This window comes from Gallus gallus, chromosome 1 (genome assembly GCF_016699485.2).
Source record: "Gallus gallus isolate bGalGal1 chromosome 1, bGalGal1.mat.broiler.GRCg7b, whole genome shotgun sequence".
NCBI classification, from domain to species: Eukaryota; Metazoa; Chordata; class Aves; order Galliformes; family Phasianidae; genus Gallus; species Gallus gallus.
The window spans coordinates 87,189,202-87,215,611 of NC_052532.1; the positions used below are offsets into that span (position 1 = coordinate 87,189,202).

Below are 26,410 nucleotides of genomic sequence, written 5' to 3' on the forward strand. Positions count from 1 at the left end.
AAATCGTGAAAGATTTTCCAATCATGCAAAAAAAAAAAAAAAAAAAAAAAAAAACGAAAACACTGTGCGGTAAGCATGGGGATAGATAATTTCATTTTTAAACATTTTTAAATGCTCTTCTTTGTTTTCTTAGAAGATGAAGTTGAAGGAGGAAGAAGGAAGAAAGGATAGAGTAGATGGCTAAGGGGAAAAAGGGGAGCAAAATTTCCACAGCTAAACTATGAAAAGTAAACTTTTTGTCATCTCATTTCACTCCAGCTTTTACGGACTCTCAATCTTAGCTCAAGGAATTGGCATATAAAACTGGATGTCCACCAGAAATATTTTATACAGTACATTCAAGTAGCCCTAAGTTTCTATGAATAGAAAACAAAAAATGTATTGCCTATATCTAGGAATTGAATCTGCAGACCTATTTAAGTGTATTTGTGTGTATGGGCTTTTACATATTTTGAAGAAAAGAATAATGAAATATGTACGGGTAAATGAAAATAGGATGAGATGCAACCTATGCTTATCAGTAGAAGATCACAGCGTAATGACATATATTCTTACCTATTTTTTTTTTTTCCATAAGGTACATGCTTTTTTAAGCTAAAGAAATTTTGCAAGTGGAAGTTGTGTAAGAAATGTATAGTAAAAAGGTATCTGGTTTAGTGGGGAGGTGACAGAGATTGTTGAGGGAAGCATTAAAACTGGAAGAACATTATTAACAGTGTTCTTTCAGGTCATTTCAAAAGCAATCTTGTGGAGTATTTTCATAAATGAACCTAGTAGAAAATAAGGAAGGACCAAATGCTCTCCAGGGATGACGTAGCTCTATGATGCATTGTGGGAATGGAATTCTACATTCCCAGGACTGGGTAAGACACTGGAGCAGGTTGCCCAGTGAAACTGTGAATGTCCCTTCCCTGCATTGATTCAAGGCCAGGCTGGATGGGGCTTTGAGCAACCTGATCTAATGGAAGGTGTCCCTGCCTATAGCTGGGAGGACGGAACTAGATGATGTTAAATGTCCCTTTCAACACAAACCATTTTGTGATTCTGTGAAAAAAGAAGTAGGATGAGGATTAATACTTTGTCTAGGCTAGCATTCTAGGTTCAGATTCAGAACAAAACCTGCTTGCAGTTGGATTGCCACCAGCTGGAGAAAAAAAAAAAAAATGGGAGGAGAAAGAAACAGACCTGTTCTTTGGTCATAGGATGACTATATAGCATAACTTTGAGTGATCTGGACAAAGTGTGAAAATGGGCAGTTTCAGGTAAGATACGGTCAGTAGAAATATTAATTCCATTGAGACTCAACTGAAGCCTTATCTAGAATACTGTGTAGAGAGCTGTGCTCTACAATAGCTGGGTGAGATTAAATAAGCCTGAATCAAGTGGGAGCTACCTGAATAATGTGGGGAATGGAAATCTATGAGTATTGACCTGCCTAATCTAATGAAGGATGAAAGGAGATTGATCACCCTCAGTAAATGCAGTGCTACAATACAAAGGGGAAGAAGCATGTATAAATCACGTGTGATTACACTGATCTTAAAAGTGAAGGGGAGTTGTCTAACCATCAGAGACGTGAGTCCATAAACAACCTCTCAGTAGGAGTGGCAGATGTAAACTACACACCTGGTTCAAAGATAGATCTCAAGTGTATTTTGGAAGGATTTTATGGTGTGATGCATGTATAGAGACAGATTGAGTTTAATCATCCCAGACCAAGTGTCTCCAGTTAAGCCTGTGGTCCTGATAAAACCTACCAGGCAGACCCTCTGTGCCAATGTGAGTGTTTTTCATTATGGAGAGAGGGCCTGGAGGGCTCTGGGTTTGTCCTGCAGTACTTTTTGTCCTACAGCCATTTCCGTATGAGCTGGCAGAGTAATCATTGCAGAATGAGTATTTATGCAACAGCATAGTTTCTTAGAGGTTATGTTTTGACTGAATCTTTGTCTACTTTTACCCTCTGTCGTCCCCCTTCCTTTGTTTTGCCCTTTCACCACCTCTGTTGATTTGGTTTACTCCTGGTCACCAAGAATGCTTTCTTTTCTCTAGGTCTTTCAACAATATTTGCAATACTGTATGCAAATAATGCTAAATCTGGCCCTTTGCTTCTAAAAAGAGTAGTCATACATAAAGATGTTCAGTCTCTTGAGGCATTATTTCTTTCTAAAACAAGTTAAGGTTTAAGTTATGTATTTCAGCAGCAATTTATAAAGATTTTACCAGTCTGTTGTATTATTTTCTCCAAAGGAAAAGCATCCGTGTTTGATGACACATTAAGGAGAGGTAGTTCAGAGGGAAATCGTGGCCTTGGTTGTCTGACTCCTTGTCAAGGCACCTTTGTGCAGCTCTTTTTTTTTCTTCTTCTGTTAGCATCTCTTCATCGCACAAAAGGATTTGAAGTAAGTCATGGAAAAGAAAGGTTGTGGCTTTACTGCAGGGCTACCAGCTGGAGGCTTGTGCAGATGAAAGCAAGAGTCCCCCAAACAGTAGCATTTAAGAGATGTCTTGGAGTTTAAACTAAATTTTCACAATAAAATAGTATGTATCATACTGTGCTGAATTTTATGAGCTGTGTGTTGAGTACCACCCAAGAGCAGAACCAAATGAGGGAAATCTGTGGGGAAATGTTCTCTTGAATCACAAACGTGGCTGAACTAACTTAAGAGTCTGCTTTTGTGATGAGATTTCCGTGTGTGAAGCTTTCAGCCACATCCTTCTGTTTTCATTCCTCTCAAAGAAAGTAAATTGTTTTTTGATGGATAGATGGAAAATTAAGGTTCTGTCTCATTTTGGGGGACAGCAGATAAATTTGTGGCATCTTACATGAGAATTAATAGTGTGCCCCAAAGGAATTTAGGTATTCTTTCTCATTAGCATTCTGCAGTACTTCATAAGTCTACTGATTTCCTCAGTGGCATTCAAAAAGTGTGTAAGAGCTTGGATTGTTTAAGATTTTCAGTGGATTCCTGTCTTTTTTATTGTTAAGTGTCTGCAATTATATTATTAAAGTGCCTAGAAAGGAACTCTAGTAAACCGATGTCAACTAAAAGGCAGCTACACACAAGTAATTTGCTACAATGAGTGAACGTCTAACAGCATGATTTTCATCAGCGTCTCCTGTTGATTTCATTTGGAAATGTGCAACCAGGCTTCATCTGAAATGTGTCCACAAGGTCGATATACTCGAGTAATATAGATTGTGAAATGCACTGACTTGCTCTTCTCCAGGGCTCATCATTTAGGCTGATAGATGCAATGCACTCTGAGAGCTGTTGTCTTCAGTGACAACGGAAACAATGGCATCATCTGGCCAAGATAGCAACAGCCTGATTTGGGGCTCCTCCTACTTGCAGGTTGATTCCATGTCACATCATTCCGGATGACACTAGAACAGGATATTTGTGAAGGTAGAAATGTATCTTTTTAGCGTGTGCATGTACTTCAAGGAGACTGCTGAAAAACAGCTTGTGTTTTGGGTTGGAATATTTATGGAGCATCTTGCACATAATTTTTAAATTATGCCGTTTAGCACCTTCTTCGTGCCATATGTTCTGCCATATCTTTCTGAGCTCCTGTTTCTAAATCAGATGTTATTTCTTGGTATACTAAATCTCACAGTTCTGGGAAAGATGCGTGGGGAGAAAAGGGAGGGGGAGATACTACTTTTATATATATATGTATATATATATATATATATTAATTTACAGTTACTGAGCTAACATATTTGATGCTTCTCTTACCCCAGCCCTCAAAATGAAATGTAATTATACACTTCAAAGATGTACAACACATTTAGATAAAGGCTATCTATTTGTGGCTATGCTATTGCATTTTATGAGTAGGAGTGGTGTGATTAATGTATCTCGCTGTGCACTCTTGTAAGTCCAATACCCACCCTAGACTAGTGTAGAATTTGGTGTAACTGTGAGTAACCATCAGGACAATGACTCAAATGCCTGCTAAGTCCTAGTTTTCCCTCTTACTAAGACTGTCCTTAAGTGGAGCAGTTCTAAAAGAAAAAGAGCTTGTGTGAGTATTGCTGAGAAAGTTACTGCTTGTTCCTCTGTTGGTGAGGTGTAAGCTGCCTTGAAGTACTTCACATTTTTCATTGAGCAGGATCATTACCTCAGTGTAAATGCAACTTGCTTCCCCAGCTCACCTCATCATATTAGCTTGTCTCCCTCTAACTTTCTCATACTCTCTGACCTGGAATATTGTCTGTGCAGCTGGTTAAGAAAGTGTCATGTTTCACAGCCTCTACTCCTCTATTTGCATCAGGTAGTGTTAAACAATCCAATTAAGGGTGTGAAAGTAAAGTAAAGAAGTCAGCAAATTTTTCAAATTAAAAAAAAAAAAAATTCAATTTTTTTATATTAAAATTCAGGATTTTAAATGTGATTTGGGTTCACTTAGTCTCATTTCTGGAACATATTCATGAGTTTATAAACTTGGAGCTAGTCTATTATGTCCTCTCTGCTTGTGTTCTTTGCAAACTGTTTACAATTGTGTATCATTCTACTGGGGAGTAAATGACTAAAGCATAGACAAGAAACAGTTTTTATGGATGTCCATATACAATGGACATCTACTAGTAACAGAGGACCTGATCAGTGTAGGATCCTTAAGGGCAAGAACACTGATCTCTCACTGCCAAGTGTTTGTCTGGTGATTTCATTATGTGCAATTGTTTTGTTGTAGGGCGTGAGGTTTTCAGCACTCCTGAAATTCTACCTTCTAGTGTAGGCCTAGATCTGTTATTAGGTGCCTAATCTCCTGCACCTGTGCTCTTGAAAAGTTTTGCCAAAGTTTCTTCTGTATCTGCCTGTCTCCAAGCGTTCAACAATGAGAGTTTTACTCTGGGTGATTGATGGGAGATGTCTCAGCTCTGCATCCAAAGCATAACGCTGTAAATCACTGGGTTTCATTTCTGAGGAGTAAAATTATATTCACCTTTTGCCACCATTTGTCATTCTGAAGCTAGGCTTGATACGTGTTCTTGCTTAAACTCTGAGAAATCAGGGCATGTATCTTATGAAGACTGCATGGTAGCCTTTTACACATGAATATATGTCAACAGAGGAAGCAGGCTTGTATTTTCCAGAATGCTTTCTACATGATAATGTGCTCCTGCACAGGACCACTTAAACCTGTTTCTCAAAAGGTTAACAAAATGTACTTTTTGCACCTACAACTTAAGCACAAACCTAATCATGCATCTTTGACTTCTTATGTCCTTATGGATATGAAAAAGTCTACTGATCTGAAATCTTCACTTCCGCAAGCTGAAGAATGGTCTAGCAACTGCGTTTCTGTGCAGCAATTTGTCATGTGAGAAATTGTTGCACTGTATTTCCAAAAGTATTGGTCTAAACCAACTCTCCAGAGGCATCTCAGGAGACAAAATGGGTTATTAGAGATGTCCCTGTGGTAATAGATTTTCTCAAAACCTCTCGTTCTGTATGTTTTTATTTATTAAAGTTTCCCAGTCAGGACAGATGGCAAGCACAGTTTCTGATCAGAGATTGCTCACAAGCCCTTCCCCTTTAACACAAAAGAAGAGGTATGAACCAAACCTAGAGAAGCAGATTCCACAGCTGTAGCTCCACTCGCCTAAAGGGGCATACAGACCACAAATCTGAATGTACCGTAGACTGATATACTGTTTTTCTTAGAGGAAACTACCATATCTCAGACATGCCTCAGCAGTTTAGTTTTCTGTAGAGAAAGCAAAGAAAGACTGGGTAAAAATTACTTCGAATCAGAATCAATTGCAGAGAGAAAACAGACAAGCTTCTCTGGGTCTTTCATGCCTCTGATGCACTTTTTACTTTTTCAGCATACTGCAAAGGTGAACCATAGAGTCATAGAATGGTTGCATGGGACCTTAAAGATCACTGAGCTCCAACCTCCACCCCTGTCCTGGGCAGGGTTGCCAATTACTAGATCAAGCTGACCAGTTCTGCTGCAGCTTCTCACTGGTACTGCAGTAGCTTTTCACAATATATTGCCTGAAACAGCGTAGAGATGTTTTTTCACACAGTTCATTAAGGGTGTGACCAATTAATCCTGTGTTTCCTGTACCTGGGAAGAACTGAGTTTAAGAGAGGCAAGGGCCTTTGTGTTGGTTCTTTACTCCATTGCTACCTCTATGGATTATTGATCACATTCAACCCATGTGCAGAAATAGGAGACCCCTTACAGGCAAATACATAAAACATCAGAAAAACCTTCTACCTACTCACTCCCCACTCTGTGGAATGAAAGCTGCAAGGCTAGCAGCAAGTTTAACACAAACTTCAGTTCAAGAGTGTAGACTCTCATCACGATCCAGATAATATGCATCAGCATGTAAATCAACATCTACAAATGGATTTATCATGATGTGTATCAACAGATCACATCAACAGTGCAGACCTATCCTCACTCCTTTTAATCACTAGTCTGGGACATTATTATTATTATTATTATTACTATTATTATTATAGAAATTAGAAATCAGGTAGTATTGTTTATTGGTATGGATATGTGTGAAAGTGACCTCCGGACAAAATTATAAACTTGCAGGGAGGCTGATGCTTATAGAATTTAACATTTTCCATTGTAGATATGCTTTTACTGGCATTTTATTCAGTGTGCTTATTTCTGGAAGAAAAAAAAAATCAAAATAGGTAGAACTAAATAAACCCATGAACAAAGCCATAAAACACTGATAGTGGGGTGAAAGTGAAAGCAGGATAAAAATGTACAGAAGTGTCGTATGCAGATTATGTATAAATGTCTTCAAGGTAAATGATCCAAATTTTCTTCCTTTTTTTTTTTTTAAGTATGAAGTAGATGCATTCAAATTCAGAGAAAGTAGGTCAAATCAGTGCTGTGTTTAGTTATATTTCATGTAACTGCATTTTGTCTTTGCACAGTGAGCACTCTGAGCACAGAGGCAGGCATGAGCTATTGCCTGACTTGTTCAGTGATTCCTCTGTGCACTCTGGACTCTTCACCCTCTCCAGTCACTTCCAGTGACTTTAACTGGCAGTAGCGTCAAACGTAGCCTCCTTATCCTCACACAACTGAGCCTGTATATGCTTGTCTATCCAGCTGAATTTTCTCCAGGCTGCCTGATTTATCAGTCAAATTAAATGTGTTAGAAGGATCAGGAATAAATTCACAGACTTTGTAACTGTTTTAAATGAGTAGTTTTCTGAATTTCTCCTACCCTTCAGGTGCCATATCTAGGGCTGTTTACCACAGCTGCCCTCTCCCTGTGACACTGCTGCATAAAATGCACTCTCTGGTCCATTCCTGCTACTCGATCATAGCACAAACCACACAGTGCCTGCTATTTGAAGGGAAATAATCGTAGAATCATAGAATTGTTTGAATTGGAAGGGACCCTTAAATTCCATCTGATCCAATCCGCCTGCAATGAACAGGGATACCAACCACTTGGTCAGGTGCTTAGCCCATCCAGTCTAATCTTAGATGTTTCCAGGGATGGGTCACCCACCACCTCCCTGGGCAATCTGTTCCAGTGCTTTACTATCCTTTTAATGAAAAAACTTTTTCCTATCACAACACACCCTGCTAAAGAGCCTGTCTTCTTTCCTACAGCCCCCTGTTACGTACTGAAAGGCCACTCTCAGGTTCCACATAGAACCTTCTCTTCTCCAGGCTGAACAGTCCCAGCTCTCTCAGCCTGTCCTCATAGGAGAGGTCTTTCATCCCTTGGATCATTTTTGTGGCCTTCCTCTGGACACACTCCAACTAGTCCATGTCTCTATAACCTTCCAGTCGCACTGAAAGGAGGGACTGGACTCACCACTGCAGAGGAACCTTGCCTGGCTTGTGGCCCAGGAAGCCCAGCTCCGACTCTCCAAAGAGTCTTTGCAAGAGACAAAGAATTCATTTGGGCTATGGTTGCAAGGTTTGTTTTCTTGTTGATTCCAAGCAGTGCTGCCAAAAAGACTTTGTTTTGCATTTCAGCCTCCTGACAAGTGGAAGCATTTCAGTGTTGAAGAGGCTGTCTTGGTGTTAATTGGCAAGAGTTTTATTTTAAAGTTTTTATGATAGTAGCGTGTTTTTAGATTATCAAAAGAAAATATAAGAGGTGCAGATTCTTCTAGGTGTGGTTTTTACATTGCTTCCCTAGAAAAAACGGATTACTTGCATTTCAGGTGAAAAGGCCTTTCACTCTCACAAAAAGAGGAGGCCTGCAACCTCTCAGTGAGGTGCACAGAGAGAAAGGATGCAGCCACCAGGGGCAGGTGAATAGGAATGGAGAGGCAAGAGCCTGCCCTCCCTGCCCTGCATGTGGGGAAAGCCTTGAGGGGAGCCAGGCTGACACCCTGCCCTCCCCACAGCCTGCAGCTGCCATGTTGTGGCCCATCAGGAGTCGGCTGCTCTCCCACAGAAAGAAGGTGCTGTGCTACCAGGCCGCCATGAGGTGCTGTGGCATGGCTGGCCCTCAGGCTGGGAGCAGATACACAGTACTCCCATAATTATCTCTGGTGGCTCTGGTCAGGAGACTGAGCCTCTCTGAGCATCCTGTACACTGAGGTGATATATCTTTCTCAGTGGATGCCAGAAGGAAAATATATTCATACTTGCAAGGGGTCTCATGCTGCACTTGAATGGGATGTGATTAATTCAACTATTAATTACAGTTATTCGTTTGGAAGCTTTCCAGTGTACCAAGGAAGTGTCTGAAGTAACTACAACAAAAAAGATTTTTTGATCTGGATTTTTTACAGAGCCTTGGAAGGAGTTCTTTTAAAGAGCCTCCAACAGCATGAGCAAGCAGCTAACATTTGCCTTTCCAATCATGTACGTTCCGAAAGTACAAGGAGAGGATGAGACAGGACAGGAAGGAGAGGACCTGGAGGAAAGCCTAGAACAAACACCGGAGGAGCGTGTACAGTATGTGTCCTTCTTTCATTTCATTACTTACTATTTATTTTTGACAGAAATAAGGTGAAGCTGGGACTAAGCGGGAATTTTCAGGCTCAGCTAAGGCTTACACACAGGCTGCTGAGACAACAAGCTTTTCAGATGCCTGTAAGGTCATTTTGTATGCAGACTCACACTGGCAGGGATGGTGGGCAAGTCCTTAGAGCCTGGTACTCGAAGCTAAGTATAGCCAAAGTTTCCCAAGCATCTGGATTGTGTGTCACTAACTACAGAGCGCTGCAGTTTAACAGGCAGCTGGGAAGCACAGCAAGGTAGAATTGCTCTCGTCTGCAGTCTATGAGTTGATGCAATTGTATCTGATATGAAAATTTGTCTTGCTGAGAGCAAATGTGTCCATAAAACAACTGTCAAACACGTGCATCATTCAAAAAATGACATCTCTAGCTGTTAGCAGTAACTGCTGGAACCACACAATGGTTATGAAACTCCAGGCTTCCAAAAGTACATGGCTCGTTGTTTGGATAGGGTAAAAATGCAGTGTGTATATTTTAAAGGCATTCGTTCACGATTTTCTTTGTACCTCATATGGTCAATTTTTAGTGAAGCTGGGAGAGGTATAACCTGAAAATTAGAAACAGTGACAAGGAAAGGTGTTAAAATTCTGGCCAAGCTCTGCTTTTCTTTGTCCAGGAATCAGTGAGACTACTTCATGTTCATATGTAAATTTACATACTTTATTATGCCTGGTAAATGAACATAAACATAACATTTGCAAAGAGTCACATAGTTGTTGAATTGTACCTGCTTGCAAGATGTAACCATTTGCTCAGTAGAGGAACTTGCTGCTTGGGATCACTAACAACAACAAAAAAATCAAAAGATTATTCACCCAGTATGCTTTTTCCAAGGACTCTGATATGGATAGAGCTGTTCCCTGTTACTTTCCTTTAACTTTCATGTTACTTCCTACATTCTGTGATGATACACCTGTCTGAAATGAAAAAAGTGTTTGACTTAGAGAACAGACGTATCAGAAATTATAATGGCTTAATCACTTAGTGGAGATTGAGTAATCTGTTTATTTTTTATTTCATTCATTTATTTAGTTATTTTGACATGGTCCTACATAGTTTTGGAAGTAAAGCATTTGTAGCAGTTAAATTGAATACTCTATTTGCCCATGTTTTTTGTTGTTGTTCTTTTTGGGTTTTTTTTTGCCTGGTTGCGAAAATGCTCTAACAGCATGAGTGAGCTATTTAGCCACAAATCCATCAGAAGCTTGGAGATGTTTGGTCTAAAAACAGAGGTTTTAGCAGTGCAAGACAGGAGTAAGGACTCCATAATAGCTGAAAACAGTTCTTCTTCATTTTCCCACTGCCTCCTGAGATTTTGCTCCTGTCTGTTTTCAGATTGGTTTTGTTTTGTTTCTGCTAATGGAGATATGCTCCCAGAGGCCATAAAGTAAGCTTTTTTAGTTGACTGCCTGGGCATTGAAGTCAGGGTATGTCATATACATTTTCTCTTTCTCACTGTGGCAGTACAGATGTCGTTCAGTGTGACAGGACCTTTTCATGACTAAAAAGACTATAGTGGAAGGGACTAGAAAGGCATATTCCATTAAGTACTCTATACAGGAGCAGAGCAATTTACCCAAGACGACACACTAATAGCAGTATACAGTGTGTTCCAAGTGCAAAAAGCTTCAAATAACTTCTATATCAAATGACAGTATTTTCCTTTAACAGTACTGTTGGACTGATAGGAAGAATATGAGATCAATTTAAAGAACAATTAGATGTTCTGGTTTCCACCTCCACCACAATTCCACTCCTGCCTCCTTTAAGATGACTCAGCTCAGATAATCATCCAAGCAGCTATAAAGCAAAGAACAGCTGCCCCTTGTCCTTTGCTGTAGCAGCTAGATTATAGTACTTGGCACTTCCCAACACTTCTTACGGTTGCAGTACAAGAATAATAGCATACCATCATTACTTCTAAATGATGATCTGAGATAATCCTTTGGGCACCAATCGAACACCTTGTGTCCCAGCATGCAGTTTCAAAAGGGGACAAGATAAATGACTGATGAAAAATCAGCTGTCCTCTCTATACATCTTCTGATCACTCCACTGCTTCTGTCAGTTGCTCTGTTGCTTAGAGTTGAATGAAAAATAGTTGGAGGGTTTTTTAGCCAAAGTATTAATAACTTTCCCCTCCACTGTATGGCAGGAACCCACTTAAATGACAATAAAACATCACCGACAAGGAAAAGCGCATCCCCTTAATGACCCAAGTCCCTAAATGAAAATGGCATAGAGCCTCTCCATAACTCTTGCTGAGTATTTAATCTAATCTCCTCCACATGTTGCTCAAAAGACATTTAGTGCTGCTGAGGATGCCTTTTCCCCAGTAAGGTATCTGTGAGGGTCCTTCTATTGAGAGAAAATAGAGCAGTCAATACTGCTAATGGTTCTGCAGAAAGACATTGGTGTGTTTTTATCTGGAAGAAGATACTGAAAATGATATAGCTACTGACACCTATTGTGATAAATGGAATTTAATATTGGCTCAAGATGAAAAGTTATAATAGAGTGAAAAGGAATTGCTTGAACACAGCCCCATGCTACAGTGTCATTTAAGATACCCCAACATTTTTGACTGGAGATGATTGATTAGGTGGTGTATTTATGTCTGTAAAATTATATACATAATGTAACACAGCAAAAAAACACTGCTGTAGTTTGTTCATTCTTCTACCTGTCCTGCCTCCATGCCAAATGTTTTTGCTTTCAGCTTTGTTTAATAAATAAGCTCTGCATGAAAGCTCTGTGAAGTAATTGAATGCTGGGATTAGAGGTGAAACATCTTTGAAGATTTTCACAGTAGATGTCCTTCTGCACCACTTGGAATCAGTGGCAAAATTCCCTCTGATCTCAATGATAGAGGATCAAGACTTAGGGCAGCAAGCATTGTAGAGAAGATATCTCCTAATTGCTGGCATCTGATTTAGTTGAAGCCACTGGGAAAAGCATCCGGTTATTGAGCATCTAGAGATGTAGCTAAATGGTGTAGTCAAGATAAACACATCTAGGACTAGGGCTTGAATTGAACATAAATTGACTACCATAACAAGAGATAAATGAGTAATTATCATCACTAAGTTATTTACTGGATGAACTAATTTAACATTTCCTTCCTTTTTATATAATACCAATAATCATGTCACTTTTCTCAAATTTACTTGATAGTCACATTAATCTGACACATATTTCCATGGTTTTTCTTTTTAAGCTCTCAGTTGTTTTATATACACATTATCCAAGTTAGATATGATTTTTTTTAATAAAGCCTAGAAATGCTTTGCTTTTATAATGGTTTCTCATATAAAACATATGCATTTACTTTATAATCTTGGAGAGCTTGAAAAACACCTGCTACAATGTAACCCTAGGGCAAAAAAGAATATCCTCATTTAAGCAAGAGAGGAAAAAACATATGATAAAGATATTGGAGAATTTTTTCCTTTCCTCTGGGCCATGTGCCAATTTAAAAACTTATCTGCAGCAGCAACTGTAAAAAACAATAGCAACAACAGCAAAAAACCCCACCATATAGTGCACAATGCAAGAGATACAAGCTGATCACCACTACTGCTATTTCCTTTAAAGTATTTGGCATTTGTGCTGTATCAGTAGATGACTAAGTGAAGAATTAACCCAAAGAATTGGATAACCTATACGGATAACCCCTGTGGAAAGCAGATAACTGTAATTGAATGCATGTGAAGCACAAACCAAAAAGCATAACTGGTCTGATGTGCAGAGTCAGACATAGTTAGCTTGGGAAATATAGAATTTTTTTTCTATGGATGTTTTCCATATACTGTTCTACCCTTTCTTTACTTCTTCTCTTTCTGTACCCACTTTCTGTTTTTCTCTTTTAGTTCTTTCTATTCAGAAAACAAGCCCTCCATATTCACTCACTCTCTTCCACTGGTAGGTTTTCTTTCTCGTTATTGCAGCTACAGTTCATAATCTGCAATATATGAAACATTTCTATACTAAACAGCAAATATTCCTGTGATCTGAGCTTCCAAAGGGGGACTTCTGACTGAAGCCCAATGTGGCAAGATGCAATTTCTCTTTGTCAGATCTCTCACTGCATTATCCCCACATTTATAATGGCTAATCAAATGTTCAGACACTCACATGCAGAGAAATTCCACCTTCCACGACAACCTAACAATAATCAAAATACAATCCTGGATGAGTTGTTTTACAGTGAGTAGTACTATAAAAATCTCTGCATACCAGAAGGATCCAATTCTACTAAGACTGTTGAGCCTTGCAGGCAACCTCTGCTTCTCTTTCTGTAAACGTCATCAAAACTACTTGAGCTAATTAATTACAGGCTGAGGGATTTTAGTACTTCAAGATATATACACCAAACGCAAAGATTCCTAAATCTCCCAGTAAGGAAATTAAACTTTTGACTCTGTTTTTGAGCTAGATCTCTAAAGAAGCACATTGATGCATTCAGGATGCCAGCATTTCTGTGGAGTTCCTGGAAACGCAGTGTTTTTTTTTTTCCTTTTTCCCTGGAGATACTATTCAGCATCTTCTTAACAGAAGTCTTGACACCCAGAATGGCTCTGGCCGTACCTGTTACCAGACAGTTCAGCTCATGCCACCTTTGCTGTCTGGAAGACTAATAGGTGTGAGGCTTTTGTTGGCACAGTGAGGAGCAGTGGCTGAAGGCAGCAAGTCCCTTCAAAACTCATTAACTTCGCAGCTGCTGGGGATGGGACGCAGCATTCTGCATAGCCATGAGGAATGCAGACTGAGAGAAATCAAAAGAAGCCATATCCCTCATGGGAAGCATAGCTGCCCGTAGCCAAACATGCTGTTCAAAACTTGGAGGTGAGGAAATATCCAGAAAGGTGTAAAGTTTGTACACGTCATCTGAGGTACATTAACATACTCAAAAACTCCTCTGTGGCCTTGCATGAAATTTCCTTTCTTGGTGCTACTTTCATCCATTTCATCTGTAAGTTCAGCCCGGAAAGTATGTTTATGAGTTTTCTCTCTCACAATTCAGAGACAAAACTCCTATGAGTTTCAAAGGTACTGAAAGCAAAATAAAAAAGCAAAGGAAAAAAGAAAAAAGCTCAGTTTAAAAGAAAAATCTGCTCAAGGAGAAATTTCTTTAATTCTCCTGTCTCTGGCCTGATCTCTGACTTCAGTGTCATGACATGCAATGAACAGAAGGAGCATGGGGGAGTCTTCTGCTTTGAAAAAGAACCTAATAGGGCTGTGGGAAGGAAATTTTTGAGACATCACTGTCATCGTACAGGAAGCAGGATGCAAATACCATAGCAAAAATAATGTATGGGAGAACTTCAGAGTCTGGGATAATGCTCCTAGTCTCTGTTAGCAGGCATCTTGTTACAAATATTTGAAAGATCTTAATGATGGACTTAGTACAGAATATGCTATTACCTTTCATTATACATTGGCATTACAGTTATGCTTGGAGAATCCAGACAAGACTGAGACCAGCTGTGTTAGCCAACCTGTATATCCAGTAAGATAAATATTTCATAACCCAACCTGTATAAATAAGAGAAACAGAGTTAATATTGTTCTTTGGGCAGTGATCTGAAACACAAAGAGTTTAAGTCATCGAGACAGCATAGGAAAGGGCTGAGACCTACATCCGTTTCTCCTAAGCTGCAGTCCCTATGTTACCCATGAGTCCATTTGCCTCTTCAGTATCTCATTGAACAACAGATGGAGGCAGTTGATATCAATAACTTTTTAGCATCGTATAAATATAGATTGCATTGCTGAGAACAGGGCTGAAAGAGGGTTGAAATAGGCCTTAATGTTCTATAATACACTATCCAATTATTGTGCCAAAGAAACTAAGCTAAATGGCTGCTTTAAGTTTAATTTATAAAATTAAATCACAAATGTCATCCTATACAAATGGCTGTATGCAGAAGAATGAATCACATTATAACAGACAAGATGTATATGAAATCTGTGAATTTGCAAGCAGACACATTAATTATGTCTGAATTATTGGCAGTCTTTGCCCATCCTCAATACCTCTACTCAAATGAAAAAATATTATTAACCTTTGGTGTGACATATGCATATAAAATATGATGTTTCAACATCACATTGAAGTATCTAACCATCGCAGTTTTAAGGGAAGCAAATTTATTTTGGACATTGGATTAGTATGTTAGGTTGGTATGGGAAATCAACAACTTCTGCAAGTTGTAGAACTACCTGACATCATAAAAGCTTCAATTATCGTACTATCAATTTAAACTGAATGTTCCATGATGGAGGTGCTGAGTTGAAATGTAGAGTTTTACCACGTAAAACTTGGATGAGAAGCTACAGAAGTCTACAGAATGAGTTCATCTAGCCTGCTGTCTTTTAGCTGTGGCCTCACAGTTGCCAAAGGATGGCTGTTGAAGATGTTACATTAAGCCCTTCTGCATCAAGTCCTCCTCCTGTGGACTGGTAACTTCCACAGGTGAGACTTTGTGATGCCACATGTAGACGGGGCCTGAGAAGGCACAGGGGAGGTGTCCTAAAATTGACCACTCTGGATTTTGAAGAACCTGTTTTATTACAGATGTCTACTGTTGAATTCTTTCTCCCCTACCTGCTCTGTGTTCATTTCTTTGCTGATTATTTTCTTTTCCTCTTCCTAGATGTCCTAAATATTTCTTACTTTCTTTTGTTACTGCAAATCTCTTACCTCCTTTGCTTTCAAACCTGACTGTTAAATCTCAGTGGGAGGAAGGAAGAAAAGAGAAGTGAATGCTGCTGGCCTTCAACTTCTGAAATGACGAGTCTTCCTTGGTGAGAGGAATCGCAGAGGGTATTTTCTTATCCTGCTTTACCCCCAGACTAGGTGACTACAAGCACAGGAGTTCTGCTGACGCTGGAGTTTCCTTATTTTGCCTTTGTAGCAAGGAGAATTAAAGGATTTCATTCCTATAAAGCCTTAAATGTAAGCTGCTGACAGAGTTGCAAAAAAACATTATGCAATTCAACTTTGAGCAGAAATCTCTGATAGACTTGTCTGTATCTTCAGTTTCCTATGTTGTACAGTCTAGAGCTGGAGTAAAGTACTTAAAACTCACATATCTCAGTCCTGGAGCATTCTGCAAATGCTCAACATTGTGCAACAAAAGGCAGTACATACTTTTTCCAATATACATTTTAATTTTCTTGAAGATGTGGATGATTCTTCTGTTACATTTTGATGCATAAGCCATACTCTAACTTGCTCAATACTCTGTTGACACAACACTGCATCTTTTCAGAGTTTCATACTGTTATCCTAGGCATTTTAAGTTATTCTTACATGCTCTTCTGATGTTTATCTGTACCTCTTTCCCTTCAGACTGATAAGAAAAGGGTCAGTAGTACATATGGTCTTATATTCTTTCATATTTATTTTCAGGGATTTTAAGTGGTTAGAAAAAAAACAACAAAAACATGTCTTCATGCTCATAATGGCTCTTCTTTCACCACAGAGGGATGGTGATAGGAAACTTGCAGTGTTGGCTTCTTTTTGTGAAAACCCATAGTTTTATTTATCTAAAGTGTTTTTTGCAAGCCTATAATTTTATTCATCTCCAGTATTATACTCAGTGGTCTGAAAATGAACATTCCTTCACCTACAGTTTCAGGAGAGAGATTATTTGAACCAGCAAGGGCTGTGGAAATGCCATTTGTTTGTACTTTAAGTTCTCAGAAATTATTCAGAAGCAGAGAAGGTGCAGACTCCTAATGCGTTAGATGAAACTGAGTCACCTTCTTTTGAGGAGAAGGGCTGCTGCAGATGTGGTATGTGCTGAGAATTCACATGCAAGAACTGAATTAATCCTCTAGCAGTAACGTCCCATTTCACAATTACCAAGCAGTTATAAATGAAGCAGCCAAGGGACTAAGGTATTATTCATTTCAATTGCCTAATAACGCAAAGAAAGTTGCCTCATCTCTCAGATAGGTGCTTACAGCTATGATAACCTGAAAGACTGTAGTTATTAGAAAGTGAATAGAAGGATCTGTTTTGGTGAAAAACATACATGCTAGCAAAAATATATAAATTTACCATATAGTTTTGCAAATGATATTAATGTTTTAGTCTGTTGATTTTTTTGGTATAAGGCCCTTAATAAAAAGGACAGAGTGAACTTAAAAATTCAGTGCTGCTCCCTCCTTTTGTGTAATTGATATTGTTATTACAGTATTTTAGTTGCCAAATCAAAATGAAATTCCACTTTAATTGTATGCTTGCCAGTGTGGAATCATTCAATTGAGAAAGGGGAATAGATTCCATGATCAGAAAAAAATTGTTATTACTATTTAACTTGATTTCTTACAAAATACAAACTATCCTCCAGAAATTCCCATTGAAAGCTCTTTCCTTTCCTTTCCTTTCCTTTCCTTTCCTTTCCTTTCCTTTCCTTTCCTTTCCTTTCCTTTCCTTTCCTTTCCTTTCCTTTCCTTTCCTTTCCTTTCCTTTCCTTTCCTTTCCTTTCCTTTCCTTTCCTTTCCTTTCCTTTCCTTTCCTTTCCTTTCCTTTCCTTTCCTTTCCTTTCCTTTCCTTTCCTTTCCTTTCCTTTCCTTTCCTTTCCTTTCCTTTCCTTTCCTTTCCTTTCCTTTCCTTTCCTTTCCTTTCCTTTCCTTTCCTTTCCTTTCCTTTCCTTTCCTTTCTTTTCAACTGGAGATGCAGCAAATCTTTAGAAAGAAAGACAGTTTGATTTAAAGAGTGCAAGCGATGGAGAATTGGCCGTACTCCTAAGTAAATTATTGCAGTGCTTAAATATCCTCTCTGTTAAGATACCTGAAGATATGTCTGCAGAGACATGGGATTTGCCATGGGAAAATAACAAGGGCTGAGAAGCAGGTAAAAGCTGAACTGTTCCAGGTACGCAGGGTGGATCAGCAGTCTCTACTTTGCAATTTGTCATACATTCTAAGAGACAATATAAAGCCTATGTTTTATAGGCTCCTGATTCTAGTAATTCATGGCTATGTCAAAACTTCAACTTCTATTTCAAAATTGTTATTCACTCTCACACATGCAAAAGAGGCTCTGAAACAGAAATAGAGGCTGGCTACAGTGCTACTACTGTTTGAGTTTATTGATGGTGAGAAATAGTACAATGGAAATACTGAGATTGCTATCAGTTTTGGCCTGTGGGCATTTGGTTTTCCATCTTCTCCTTGTTATGAAGCAGAACTCCCCAGATGTCACTCGCTGGTAACCCTGAAGGTAGTGTAGGAGTGAAGTATGGCCTCTGTGCAGCAAGCATGGTTGTGCTCTTTCTCTAGGACCTCTTATGCTCCTTTCTGTCTCTCATTTCTTCTAACATTTCCCATATGAAGGAGGAACATTTTGTTTCCATTCCTCTCCCACAGAACATTTTACCTCCTGAGTAATCAGCAAATTAATCAGTGAAAGAGCTCACACTGTGCTTTGAAGTGTCCTGTTGGGTACACTGGATTAATGAGGCAGCTGAGATGAGTGTCAGCCCACCAGGTGCAGCTTCAGACAAAGTCCTGTGAAACTTGTTCAAGTGAAGGGGTAAGGGTGAGAGGAGGCCACGTAAAAATAATTGTGTGATCACAAGGGGCAAGGCTTCCATTACAACAGGAAGCAAACTCATACTACACAGAACCTGTGCTCTGGCACAAAGCCATCTAGCATACGCCTTGGTTTTAGCCTACCACCCTGCTAGTTGGCACCAAGCCCTGGATGGAGCACTCTTAACAGTCATTCCAGTAGTCTTGAAATGAAGCCATTACTGGTGGAGAACATGGACATCATTCTATACCATGAGCTACAATGAGCACTGGCTTTCTCTGATTTCTGTCCTAGTGGCTGTTACTTAGAAACAGCTGATTCCCTTGTAAGAAACATGATACATTTATTTATCTATTTATTTTTAATCCATACAGAAGCAATAGAAATAACATCACAGACAAGATGAGATAATACATCACTGCTGATGTTTCAAGTTAATGTTGCTTTCCATCCATTTATGGAACTGGATGTCTATAGTCTTAGTTCAAATCTCCAAACACCTTGGTATATTACAGAATAAAAATACTGCTTTTCAGTCTTTCTATGTGTTAGTGTGGGTGATGAAAAGCTGTTCACTGGGAGAAGTCAGAGGCAGAAGCAGGGAGCTGTCTGCCTTTGTAGCCAGCTGAACCACTGAAGTAGCCCTAAATGCAATCCTAAACTGTTCTTCAGTCAGATGGCACAAGTGTAGGGTCTCCATCTCTGTGGAGAGCTGAGATCTTTCCCACATGAAACCAAAACCTGGTCAGTCATCAGTCATCACCAGAATGGATTTCTGGTGAAAGGCCTTTAGTATGCCCGCTTCAGAGACAAGTAAATGGAGGAACAGAAACAATTGTCCTGCATTATTTCTGGATTTGTTGCCACAAACCATGCTGCCGTGTGCTTAGACTGCAGGAGCTGTTGAAGAGGTAGCCAAGAAAATGCCATAACAAGGGCAAAATGATTTACATTGCAATGTAGTATTATAATGTAATCGCACCTTTATTTTTATTTATTCTCAATTTTGTCCTGATAAATCTAGGAAGGATTGCTTAGAAAAATGGTGAAAGAAGGCCTAAAAGGTGTGGGGAAATTCTAGTTTCAGAGTTCTTAAGCAGGGTACTGAAGTCTGTCAACAAGACAGGAAATTAATAGTTTTGAGCCTGAGTCAGCTTTGTTTCACAATATAATTTGGACTGACTAAAATAGCTGTTCCTCGGTAGCACATATGTTCTCATTTAGCTGGCCTTCAAACAATGCAGCCACTACCCTTCTACCAGTTCTTATGGATGAACTTGATGACTAATTTTGGTATGGCTCAGGATGACGTGCAATAAGCTGCTCATCCGATAAGCCACGGACACATCACTGAAGCTGAATGACGCTAATTTCGGAAGAAATTCAGATTTTGGAATTTCTCATCCCCTCCCACAGATCCTCAGCTGAGAAGGCAAGACCAGGACATATGCTTAAAAGCCCGGAGAATGGCCTGATGTCAGACACAACAACGGATGCGGTGCCCAGAAGTGTAGGAGTTGCAAGGCTGATTTATGACCATACTAGGGGAGAGAGTATTCCAAAAGGCCTCCTGCCATTTCCTCCTAATGCAATGGCTATGAAGAGCAGCCGTGCAGCAGGAGAGGGGTCAGCAGAACACCATTACGTAAGGCTGCTTGCTATGCCGAAAAACGCACATGGCCTAAAAGTGTTTCATTTCTTTAAATGAAGTCACATGCGGGAGAGAAGCAGTTTAAGGCAGACAAGGAGTCTACAAAAAGCAAATACAGCAAGGGTTGTTTCGTCCTTGTTTTAATTGAAAATAAGTTTGGAATGTACCCAGGAAGTAAGTTTCGAAAGAAACAGTTGGCTCACTCGCAGTCCAAGCAATTTAGAATCACCTCCCATTATTTGTGTTTCATCTTCAAGCACTTTGCAGACGTATTTGGGTACTTGTACAGATAGCAATCTAGACGGAAGTAGTTCTAAGTTCGAATGGGATAGTCTGCTTGGACTGAATTCCTCGCGGTGCAGCAAAACGGGTCCAGCACTTCTTTGCTCCCCAGTAAATATTCCTTCACCTCTATTTGGTACAAAATGCACCACTGCTTCTCCTTTTCATCCCATATAATCCTACTACATACTAACCCAGAAATACGTTTCATTCTTATTAGAGGGCTACAAAATGACGAGTCTCAGAACTGAAATTAGAACCAGCTCTATACAGATTTATACAATGAAATTTCAACTCTCAGTGATCTTTTTGCATTTTTAGTGCATTTTAATTTTTTTTTCTATTTGTTAAAATTCACAACTCTCACTGATTTCCTTTCATCTCTAAGAATGAAGAGCCACGATTTCCTGACTTAGAGCAGCCTTTTTTCTCTTTCCAATTAAATTTGTTATTGTTTATAAGATGTTTTTGCTTTAAAAATATATTGTAACAAAATCAAACAAAGCTGAAAGAAATGTTTCTATATAGCTACCGCCAAACTGTCAAGGTAAAAATCTATTTCAGACACAGATGTACAAGGAATAATGTTTCATCAGGTTAATTTCTAAATTGAGGCAATTGCTATGCTAGATTTTGTGTATTTAAGCAAACCCATCGTTACTGAGAAATACTAGAAGGACAGTGCTGGAAACTAAATTCTTCTCTTTGGTGGGACAATAGCACCATTTACACAGTGTTTCCATTCCTTCTTTTCTGCAAATGCAAATGATTTTTTCCCTTACCTTGACTGCATATAGGGGCCTTGCAGTTTTTCTTGGCATCACCTTGAGCCTAAGCAAATGGCAGGAACTCCCAGTCCTGACAGCTTCTTGTGTAGCCTACTCTGAAATACCTCAGAGGATGGAGACCCCAAGGTCTCCTCAAGTGATCTATTCTACTATTTTCCTACCCTTAAGTGCCAGCAAGCTTTTCTTAATGTCTAACCTGTATCTGACATGTTGCTATTAAGTTGGTTCTTTCTTCTTCAGTTCACCAGGGAAATGGAGAATAGATTATTTTCCTTCTCTTTGCGGCAATTTGGACAAGGGGTTAATACTGAGCGGGAGAACAGATAGCACAATAGGGTCACATGGTGGGCAAGAAGAAAAATGATGGACTGTCTTCTGAACATCTGAAGTGAGTGCATATTAATTTGTGAGAGAGATGAAAGGAGTTTGGGAATAAGAGAGAGGGTCTGAGAGTCCTGCTGCCTGCTTGACGTTACATCTGAATTGGCAAAGCAGGGCAGAGTGGGCTAAGTCTTGCCTCTGGTCTTTGCAGATAGAAAGGTGCGGCCTCTTGAGAGAAGCCCTCCGTTGGAAGTTTCTCCCAGCTTTCTCTTTTCTATCTATTTATCTATCCGGAAGCAGACCAGTTCATCCAACTTTTCTTTGTAGATCTTGTCTTTTGAAAGTTTTTTAATTATTTTGCTCTTCTCCAGATGAGAAAAGTTCCCGAACAGATAATCCAGTGATTGTCTAAGAAGTGAGCCTGCACTTCTGAGCCCTAAATGGATGCTCCTTTATAACTGACCAAGCATCTTCTCTCACCTCTGCACAATGCTGCAGCCACACTTCTAATATACAACCAGGTCAGGTCAGCCTCAGCATTGTTCTATGTTTGCTAACAGTGTGTCCGTTAGCACAGCTGTGATGGGTACACCTACTCAACATGATTTGGGTTGCACTCATGTCTCCATTTTAATGAGACCTTCAAAGGGATGTTCAGTAGCCTTTAACTGTCTGCTCACAATCAGAGAATCTTTTTAAGTGCACATCTAAGGAAGCAGAGCAGGTTGTTGAAGAAACTAGGAAGAGTTTGTAGTCCCTTGGCCACCCACATACTAGTTTTTCTATTAAACAGGAAAGTGTCTTTTGGTGTCCCAGTGAAATGTAATGGGCGAGTGCCATACCTGGCTGCATGAAGGGTGTCACTGCTAGGAGCTGATGGGGGGTGAAGCATCTGCTGATGGCAGAAGGCTGTGCCTGCAAACCTCAAGCTTTGGCCTCTGCTAAATGTCTTCTTCCTTCCGAGCACCGCAGCCTCCCCATTGTGGTGGGACCCTGTATGCTGATTGCAGCTAGTGAGGGAATAATAGAGCAGGGCGAGTAGCTGTGCCTGCCAGGAAGCTCAGGCAGCAGGATGAGGCTGGGGGACAGCAATGCCAGTGGAGGCCGGGATGTGAGGAAGAAGCCTGCGGCAGAGCCAGCTCTGAGCTGTGAGAGCCCTGCAAGAGGCACGACAGGCAGCAGTCTCTTCGGAGGATGACGATGGGGGAAAAGTGATTGTATGCTCACTTGGTGTGAAGCGATCAAGAAGATGAGGTCAGCGAGAGAGCCAAAATTGCTGTGAAACAGGAAATGCTGGTTAATAAAGGAAAATAAGGTGTCAAACAGTAAGGCATACAGTCACTTCACCAGAATCTGGGTGGTTTTCATAGAGACACAACAAGAAGTTGTTCCACAATACCTGTCAATTGCAGAAATGGCATTTTTGACCAATCACATTGAATATTAAGCGTACTGAAAATAGAAGGGCTTCTTTCTTGGGTCTCGTACGTGTACGTGTTTCCTTGGAGGGCTGGGAGAGGAGGAGGGGGCTCTTGTAGAGCTGAAAGCTTAGTAGCAGGCTCATCAGTTCAGTAAAGATTTCACCTCTCCAGTCGTGCAGTGCTTGGAAACAAGCCGAGATGCTTCTGACGCTAACAAAATCGTGCCATGCTATTGTTTTGCTCCTCACAAAAATACCTTGCAGTATTTAGATAGACGTGCCAATTTTTCCTCCCTAAGTTTTGCTCGGTTTAGGTATGACCAGCCAACTTGCCAGGAAACCGAGCAGTTGGTCAGGCTGAAACTCCCCCATCCCCCCCGACCTTCAGGGCGCTGCGGGCTCCCTCTGCCCCCGGCCGCCCCCGCTGTCAGCCCGGCTCTGTGCTCGGAGCTCCCCCCGCCGGCCGGCCCGGCAGCCGCAGCACACGACGGGACGGAGACGCGGGCAACCTCTCTGTTCGGCGCTGGCTCTGTCCCCTCACACTTACTTAGAGACTCTTCTGCTGCTGCACTGTTTTCCGTTTCCATCCTCCTGGTGGTTTCACTCTTATCGTTAGTTCCGCTTTCCCCGAAAAAATTCTTCGCCGTTGCAGTATCAACTGGGAGGGAAAGAAAAAGCAGTGTGGCCGACAGCTGAAAGTTGTCCTTTTGATCAGTTCAGCTCGGAAGCTGCTCACAGCCTCCTGGCTGCATCCAGGGACCTCCATTCTGTCACATTTCCAAGGGGCAAATACTAAGAGGGAGCAGAATTCGTATACAGAGGTTTTTCAACCACCGCATCCTGAAACATGAATGCCAGCATTTTGTGTTCCAAGATGCAACCTAGATTTTCTTTTTTTATTGGTCAAAATGCAGCACCTCGACTCTTTTGGGCAAAGGGTTTTCTTCTGAGGACATATTTTATTAAAATGTTGTCTATGGGGCAGAAAAATTCTGTGGAGTTGCCAACGACTAAATGCTTTTCTCTCCCCCAATTCATAATGTTTGATATTATCTTGGCTGCAATTTCATCAGAAACTGTGAGCAAAACAGTGTGGTAAGGCGGTGAGCGGAAGACCTTCACAGGGAAATTAAATGACACAAGAAGTGGCATTAGAGATTTGTAATGAGGGGGCCGCTGAGAGAACGCCGGCAGCATAAATGTCAGGGAGCAAGGAAGCTGTGAGAGGTGTGATTGCTCAAATGAGTGTTGAATGTTCACGGTTATGAAAGGCCCCCATGCCATTTTCCATAAACGTAGCAATAGCAATGTTAAAATCCAATGATCCACCAAATTCTTTCACTCTTCTCGTCACATAAAGTTCTCTCTCTAGTTGCAATTTGATACGCACTTCTTCCCCCTCTGTATTTCACGCACAAAAGAGTTCTCATGTCAATGCTGCAGAAGGAGTGAATTTGTTCCTGTGTGTTGTGAACGGAGCCTGATTAAGTCTCCTAAACAAAACCAATAATGGTGGCTTTAGAATAAGTTTTTTTTTTATTGATACACTCTTCCACATGCTCATTATAAAAAATGGGAAATGTGATGCTGGTATAAATAACTCCAACTGATGATAACTGCAGTTTGGTAATCTGAAAGAATTAGCTGTCATTTCAAGGAAATGGTGAAGAAAATGGAAGTGGATGTGCTACATCTATAGAAGAATGTAAATGGTTTTGCTGCCTAATTCTTCGATTTCAGGTCATCTCTAAGCTCATACTATAGGAACTCCCTTTCTGGGTAAAAGACACTTTGAAAATGTGGCATTCTTAGCATATACAGTGAGTTCTATATTTATGGCAGTGTTCAGGAAGTCTTGCCATCAGGAGCCACAGCATAATATCCCCAGAGCTCTCACTGCAATCTTGCTGCGCTTTTGCATGCCTTCTCTATTAGGTGACTGACTTTGCTGGTCCACAGAGCAGTTAGGATGGGCATGTCCCACCAGTTGTGGTAGTGACAGTGGTCACCTCCTCTGGTAACGATTTTTAAATCGTGGCATGCAGAATTTTGTTCGTTGCTGGTGAAAATACATAGCAAATGGTGGAGACTGTGTTGAAAAAGAGTGTTCTGTAGCTGAGATTTTGGTCTATCAAATAATGTTACTGGTTTTGTCGTGTCTTTCATAGTTTCCATGGGAATTCATTGGAGGCATTACTTTCAGAGCAACCTAGATACGTGTGGTCCATGACCGCTCTTCACTCAGTTTGGCCCAGGCAAGCTAAAAGGTTGGACACCCCTGAGTTAGGAGAAGTAGCACTGGAAAGTAAAAATCTTTATTCATCTTCTGTAGTGCAATATTGAAAGTTTCAATCTCCGAGCCGGCTGCTCCGTGGCCAACAGACTCAGCCATGAGGTGCTGGCATCACCCAGCTCAACACTTTGTGTCCTGGAGAAGACAAAAACAATGAAGGACTCCAACAAGAGGCAAGCGAAATGCTCATCCCCAATCTCACCAGTTGCTGAAAGATTTAAGTGGGCAGGAAAGCAGAGGCTTGAGTTTGCTGCTCTTTCTTTTTGCTGTGGAAAAAATGGGTTCTATTGTTCCCCTCTCTCCTCCAGTTCACCCTCATCACAACACATCTGTCCCCAGAGGACTGCAGCTGCTGCCACTGAAGACCTAGGGCTCAGGTGATGCCAGAGGAATAACAAAGGAATTGACTTGGTGCTGCACTGCCAAAAACCTCTGTGGATAATGTGTGAAGCTGGGAAGAAGGGCAGCTGGAGAAAAGAAGAGCAAACGGTCATTTTGGGCCAACAAGAAACATTTCATTCAGCTGCATCCTACTTAGTTTTGTTGCATAGGTGAAGCTTTTCTTCAAGCTTTTCCTTTCGGTTTATGGCAACTTTAAATCAAATTAATGCTAAGATGAATAAAATTCTAACTGAAGAAGTGAAAAGATAAGGAGCTTTTTGGAATTAATGATAGAAAATGTTTCCAGAACAAGGGCTTTATGATACCAGCATCTGAGTGAAATACTTTGAAGCTTTTGAAGTCCCTCAGCACACACAAGCACCCACTGTTCCTGTTGGCCAAGTACCAAATTCAGTGATGTCTTAAGAATATCCCATCCTTCTGTGTGTTTACTCTTTGTTACATACAACTGCCAAAACAACTAGGGGAATTATCACATGCTAGTGGCAAGACAGAGAGTAAACTTGGTCTTAAGACTGTAATGTATGTAATTAATGGCTGTGTTGAGTGGACGAATATCTTGGAACATAAATTTAATTATCATGTAGGGGCTATCAGAAAAAAGCAGAAAGCTTAACATCATCGGTTAAACTGAATAGCTCAAATCACTTCACTGACAAATCTGGGAGAGCTAGCAGACACACAGGGGAGGTAAAGCAAGAAATAACATCCAAAAGCCAGACCAAAGG

The 26,410-nt window shown here is 40.4% G+C and overlaps 1 long non-coding RNA gene across 3 annotated transcripts in view; it reads left to right on the forward strand.

The window, feature by feature from the left end:
* The window catches only part of LOC112530378, a 327,141-nt gene that overhangs the window by 174,305 nt on the left and 126,426 nt on the right, over window positions 1-26,410 (forward strand). For 2 of the 3 annotated variants that reach the window (XR_003071999.3, XR_006930999.1), the window contains one exon: window positions 8,748-8,913. The exons of the other annotated variant lie outside the window; for it this stretch is intronic. This is a non-coding gene — a long non-coding RNA (uncharacterized LOC112530378). The remainder of the gene's footprint in view (window positions 1-8,747; window positions 8,914-26,410) is intronic. 3 annotated transcript variants of the gene reach the window in all.